Genomic DNA, 7,380 nt, shown 5'->3' with positions numbered 1-7,380 from the left:
ACAGTTGTACACGTGTACACACACACACACACACACACACACACACACACACACACACACACACACACACACACACACACACACACACACACACACACACACACACACACACACACACACACACACACACACACACACAAACTGTGTAGAATGTAGATAATGTAGGAAAGATGACAGATAGTTGTTGTGCATGGAGGTGAGGTAAGAAAACCTAGGAGGGCTTATAAGAGAACCTCACTGTTCTCATTATTATACAAGTTTAATATTAAAAGTATGAGAAAATAAGACAACAAAATATAAAAGTTTGAAATAGTTATGTATCTCCCTTCCTCTCCTCCTCCTCTCTGCTCTCTTTTCCTCTTCTCTGCAAGTCTCAGTTTCTCTCCTCTTCTCTGCAGGGGATCTGTGGATTATTCCTGCCTATGGTTTTAATAATTTATTATTAATGTTTACTTTTTTAAGATTTGTTTTTGGCTTTCATGCCTTTATTGATAGTTACAGTGAAGACGGACAGGAAAGAGGGAGGAGGAGGGGAGAGACATGCAGAAAAGGTTGTCATGAACAGGACTCGAACTCGAACTCGAACCCGCTGTCAGGCCAGTTTTTATTAAGGTGCAAACACAGTAACAAATTATGTGATTGAGTCAAAACTAAAATAAACGTATTGCAAATATACTCATTGAAAGCCTGGATTTAATATATTCTCTTTATCCCTCCATTTATCTCTAAACTGAGATTAATGTTATGCACACGTGCGTACGCATGCACGCACAATGACATTTTCACCCCCTGTCTGAAATAACATCTGCCAGTCACTGCCAACAAGGACAGAACTTGACTTATACTTTACTTTACTGTGTGTGTGTGTGTGTGTGTGTGTGTGTGCGTGCGTGCGTGCGTGCGTGCGTGCGTGCGTGCGTGCGTGCGTGCGTGCGTGCGTGCGTGCGTGCGTGCGTGCGTGCGTGCGTGCGTGCGTGCGTGCGTGCGTGCATATGCTATAGCTGGAGTGTCTGTCAGTCAGCGAGTGACTTGGCCTCGGGAGACATGCATGGCCATTGAGCCTTTTATATTTGTGAGTCACAGAAATCTCCAGAATAAACCCTGAACATTCTCCCAGCTGAAAAAAGTCATTGTTATTTCATGGAACAGTTCACAGCACTATGGAACATTCATATATTTCCAGAATCCTGTGCCTGATTAAAAACAGCTCTGCAAGACTCCCAGGGCCTGCTTTGTGGGTGTCTGTTTGAGCATGCTGTAGCAACTCATAATGTAATAGCAACTAATAATGTAATAAGGGCTCAAAAAGGCTCATAATGTAATAAGTTAAATGTAATAAAAACTCATAATGTAATAAGCAGCTCATAATGTAATAAAATCATGAGCGCATAACGTAATAACAGATTTTTCCAAAAAAGACGTGTTACATTATGAGTTGCCTTAATAGGCAGCTCATAATGTAATAAAAGTTCATAATGTAATAATGGCCCATATTGGTGAGAAAAGTCTTACACTGTTATTGTTATTACCTCTGTTGACAAATGTAGACTTTCATATGGCCCATATAGTCTTACACTGTCATTGTTATGACCTCTGTTGAAAAATGTAGACTTTCATATCGTCACCTTATTAAACTAATTGCCTAAGTCATTTTTTGACCTTTTTTTTTTGTTGGCCTAAATCACCACCTGGTGATGCTGGCCACCTCTGGTAAAATCGCCCGAGCCCTAATGTAAAAGGCCTTCCTGTTACACCCTATTAAAACAATGGCCTATGTCAAGAGGGAGACTTAGCCCATATTATTTTGCCTAAGTCATAATAAATGTGACTTAGGCCATTTTAACACACCTTTCAAAATGGGACTGAATGGGAGGTACTGTTACTATGGGACTGATAGAATGGGAGTGAATGGGACTGAATGGGAGTGAAAGGGAGGTACTGTTACTATGGGACTGATACTATGGGAGTGCATGGGACTGAATGGGAGTGAATGGGAGGTACTGTTACTATGGGACTGATATAATGGGACTGAATGGGAGTGAAAGGGAGGTACTGTTACTATGGGACTGATACTATGGGAGTGAATAAGACTGAATGGGAGTGAATGGGACTGAATGGGAGTGAAAGGGAGGTACTGTTACTATGGGACTGATAGAATGGGAGTGAATGGGACTGAATGGGAGGTACTGTTACGATGGGACTGTCACTCCCATTCAGAGTGAAAGGGAGTGAATGGGAGTGAATGGTAGGTACTGTTACTATGGGACTGTCACTCCCATTCACTCCCATTCAGAGTGAAAGGGAGTGAATGGGAGTGAATGGGACTGAATGGGAGTGAGGGAGTGAATGGGTGGTACTGTTACTATGGGACTGTCACTCCCATTCAGTCCCATTCACTCCCATAGTATCAGTCCCATAGTAACAGTACCTCCCATTCAGTCCCATTCACTCCCGTTCAGTCCCAATCACTCCCATTCAGTCCCATTCAGTCCCATAGTATCAGTCCCATAGTAACAGTACCTCCCATTCACTCCCATTCAGTCTCATTCAGTACCATTCACTCCCATTCAGTCCCATAGTAACAGTACCTCTCATTCAGTCCCATTCACTCCAAATTCACTCCCATTCACTCCCATTCACTCCAAATTCACTCCCATTCACTCCCCTTCAGTGTCAAATGTATTTGTTCTCTGATATTATTTTAAACACTCTGTGGCTGACCCTAAACCATGGTTCATTAAAAATAATTGGAATAAAACATTTTGCCTAAGTCACTTACTGCAGAATTAATTTGGCCTAAATAACGTTTATAATTGCCTAAGTTAAAATGGCATGTTCAGATATTGGCCCAAGTCATTTTATCCTTACATGTTACATGATTGACATACACCTTTATTTATGTCAATAGTCATATCTTTTCATATTTTTTGTTTAATTAGTTTAATAAGGTGACGATATGAAAGTCTACATTTGTCAACAGATGTAATAACAATGACAGTGTAAGACTATATGGGCCATATGAAAGTCTACATTTGTCAACAGAGGTAATAACAATGACAGTGTAAGACTATATGGGCCATATGAAAGTCTACATTTGTCAACAGAGGTAATAACAATGACAGTGTAAGACTTTTCTCACCAATATGGGCCATTATTACATTATGAACTTTTATTACATTATGAGCTGCCTATTAAGGCAACTCATAATGTAACACGTCTTTTTTTGAAAAATCTGTTATTACGTTATGCACTCATGATTTTATTACATTATGAGCTGATTATTACATTATGAGTTTTTATTACATTTAACTTATTACATTATGAGCCTTTTTGAGCCCTTATTACATTATGAGTTGCTATTACATTATGAGTTGCTACACATGCTCTTGATCCATTGAATGGCGTTGTATTTGATGTTGGTTAATGCGCCTCCTTTGTGCCACCGCTTAAGTGGCTCTCTTGAGGGAAATTATGTGCATAAATTCTGCAAAAGGTGACATTTCTTTGCTTGCTCTATAGACAAATGAGTGAAGGAAGTGGGTATTTCATGAGAGGAGAGGAGAGGAGAGGAGAGGAGAGGAGAGGAGAGGAGAGGAGAGGAGAGGAGAGGAGAGGAGAGGAGAGGAGAGGAGAGGAGAGGAGAGGAGAGGAGAGGAGAGGAGAGGAGAGGAGAGGAGAGGATGCTTGATCTATGCCAAAACTATCTCCTAATGGAGTTTGGCTGGCCTGCCACAGATGCGTTTATAGTGTGCCATTAATTCATTAAGGACATGCAGTCCTCCCATTTAAAATTGAGAGGAGAGGAGAGGAGAGGAGAGGAGAGGAGAGGAGAGGAGAGGAGAGGAGAGGAGAGGAGAGGAGAGGAGAGGAGAGGAGAGGAGAGGAGAGGAGAGGAGAGGAGAGGAGAGGAGACAAAGTCATTCATCTCTGTGACTTGGTGTCAAGGACGAATAGTGTTGGGGTGTTCGCGTGCACGCGTGCGTGCGTGCACGTGTGTGTGTGTGTGTGTGTGTGTGTGTGTGTGTGTGTGTGCGACGTGCGTGCATGTATAAGTGTGTTTAAGTGTGGGCATGCATACTGCCCATGCACTTGCTCACACCTGCATACTGTGTGCGCAGCACCAGGATTTGGGTGATGCATGGTAGAGAGAGACGTAGGAGGAATAGGTCGGGTAGGAGGGAGAGGGGAGCTAATTTTAGTCCAGGTGGGAAGTGGGAGAGGGTATTGGATGGGCAGGACTCACTGTCACTGCATTGAAGTACAAAAAAGACAACAGAATCACTGACTGACTGACTGACTGACTGACTGACTCACTGACTGACTGACTGACTGACTGACTGACTGACTGACTGACTGACTGACTGACTGACTATTCCCAGACAGTCTGGGCCATCGATCAAAACCACAGCACTCTTAGTTTATTGATTAAACAGCATGGAGACCTGGGAAGAAACCGGGGAGTAACAGCAAGGGACAAGAGACTGCAGGCTGAGCGAATATAGGTTCAGAGAGAGCCAAAACGATAAGTAGGCCAGCAAAATACACAGATTGAACGCGGGAGAGAGAGATGCAGCAGGGAGGATAGAAAGAGAAAATCGTATTACAAAGTAGTCAGGGACAGACAGAGGACATGGACAGAGTGAATATGCACACATGCATGTACGCATGCGCTCAATCGCACATGCATACGCGCACGCACGCACGCACGCACGCACGCACGCACGCACGCACGCACGTACGCACGCACACACGCACGCACGCACGCACGCACGCACGCACGCACGCACGCACGCACGCACGCACGCACGCACGCACGCACGCACACACACACACACACACACACACACACACACACACACACACACACACACACACACACACACACACACACACACACACACACACACACACACACACACACACACACACACACACACACACACACATCCATGACCTGATATTGTGCAGAGCCATGCAGAGGTCATTCGGTCTAGTATATTTTAGCCTTTAGTTTGATCTCATACTGTACCTCAGACTAAAGGCCATGATGCTGGACATTTTCAGCCAGTGTAAAGCAGTGACCAGCAGTATTGTCTCATCTGTACATTGTTCTGGCCTACACTTGTTTTACCCCATCTGATAATGTCAAATATCCATCCTTTACATAGCAAAAATAAGTTACCCATAGCTTATGGCTATTTAAACCAAGGAATCTTGACGAGACAGAACATGATAAGTTTGATATATTTCATATGACACAAACATTGAAAGCTGGACATGGAATGAGATGATGTATGATGATGTACGATGATAAGAGTGCCCCTCATTTCACACGGGTGTGATTTTTAGGTCAACAGGTCAGTTACTTTTCAGATTCAGATTATTACAAAACATACATGAATCAATTTAGAAGTGTTTTATACATTGGCTGTTTATTACAAGCACGTCACATTAATTTGTGACGCTTTGTGAGCTTGTATCTGTTATTTTTGAAAGATTGCCTGTAGACTATAGCACAGGATTCTTTACACCCAGATCCTTTGGCTTCTGCTACTAGTTACTTTGGACCACTCTCAAACTACACAGGTTAGATCTCTCAGTTTTTATTTTTTTAAAGATATCTTTTTTGCGGCTTACGCCTTTTATTGATTTTTGAAGGGACAGACAGTAGGCTGACAGGAAACGGGAGAGAGATGGGGGGATGACATGCAGTAAAGGCCGTGTCGGGTCCGGGAGTCGAACCCGCGGCACACTGCCACTGGATTACCAGTCCGGTGCCCAGACCGTTACGCTACGGCCTGGGCCAGATCTCTCAGTTTTAATCGAACACCACTACAGCCTTGAGTATTGGTTACAGACAGATAACCAGTCAATCCTTACTTGGGTTGCATATTTCATGGTGATTCGTTGTGAATCTTGTTGTAGATCCAAAGTGTTGAAAAAACATTGTTTGTGTTTTCGCTTTTTTATTTCACTAATAAATTCACTATTAATTTATAATTAGTTAAATTGGAAAAATAGCTTCCATATTATTATGGTCAATGCCTGTGTGAAAAGTGGGAGTGATTGGTGCAGGCAGTGAGGAGCTACGGCAGTCACAGTGACACACATTCAGACAGACAGACATTGATTGAATTATAGTATGATTTTAATTCCAATATGTTTGTACTTTTACTCAAGTAACATATTGAATTCAGGCCTTTTACTTGTAACAGGGTATTTAATGTGGTACTTGCTAAGCAAAACATCTTAGTACTTCTTCCACCACTGCACACAACAGCAGCCTCCATCAAACTATGGCCAGAAAGGACTGAGACATGCACATTCATTTAGTTTCATGACAGATATTAAATCTCCCTTAGATGTTACCCAGAATCGTTGCTGAACATAGGCAATAAAACTCACTGAAATCACATTAATTTTGAACTTCTTGACTGACATTATCTAGAATCTGGCAATGCAATTACAGGGCACTGTGCCAACGATAGTGGGCGCGAGTGTGACAGAAATCCACTTATTCCATCTAGTGCTGCTGTTGATTTACCTTTTCATTACAGTTTGTACTTAGAGAGTGCCACATGATCACAGTTGAAGTATAGTATCTTATTATGGACTGTAAAGGACCATGTAATGGGGTTAGAGGACACTTGGAAATTGCACATGCAAACACAAACACATAATCAGTGTTATATTATATGAGTGTTACATACATGTATTATGTTATGTACTGTATGTGTGTAGGACATATTGAGTTCCACAGTCTTGCCCTTTTGCTTACTCAGCCTTATCTCTGATTGAGCTACACTGTTGTTTAATGGTCTGATACTTGGTTACATTAGAATGTTGTTTTAAATAATATGCTTATTTTTCTCCACTAGATTCACGTGCATGCGTGCGTGCGTGCGACAAAACTATTGTCAGCACTCAGCAGTACTGATGAAAAATGGTGCAGAATGAATGAGGACTAATGCAATAGCTACCACTGTATGCCTGGGGGAAGCATCATGCTATGAGCTGCTAGTTCTTATACAGTCCATATTTATTTGAAATGCTGCAACCTGTGAGAAGACTAAAGTCTAATTAATATGTTTTGCGGGAGCTTTGTCGCTTTGTTGCTTTCCAAATATAACATTTTTTAACACGGCTGTTTTTATGATAAACGCACGCACGCACGCACGCATGCACGCATGCACGCACGCAGCGAACACACACACACACACACACACACACACACACACACACACACACACACACGTCACACACACACACACACACACACACAGCACAGGCAGCAAACACACACACACACACTTCTTTCAAAAGTAACAGAAATAGCAGCTCAGCCAGGTTTGTATGTGGCTACTATACGATGATGTATAT

This window comes from Protomyctophum parallelum, assembly GCF_964188405.1.
Source record: "Protomyctophum parallelum genome assembly, chromosome: 20".
In the NCBI taxonomy this organism is placed as follows: Eukaryota; Metazoa; Chordata; class Actinopteri; order Myctophiformes; family Myctophidae; genus Protomyctophum; species Protomyctophum parallelum.
This window is presented reverse-complemented; position numbering follows the sequence as displayed.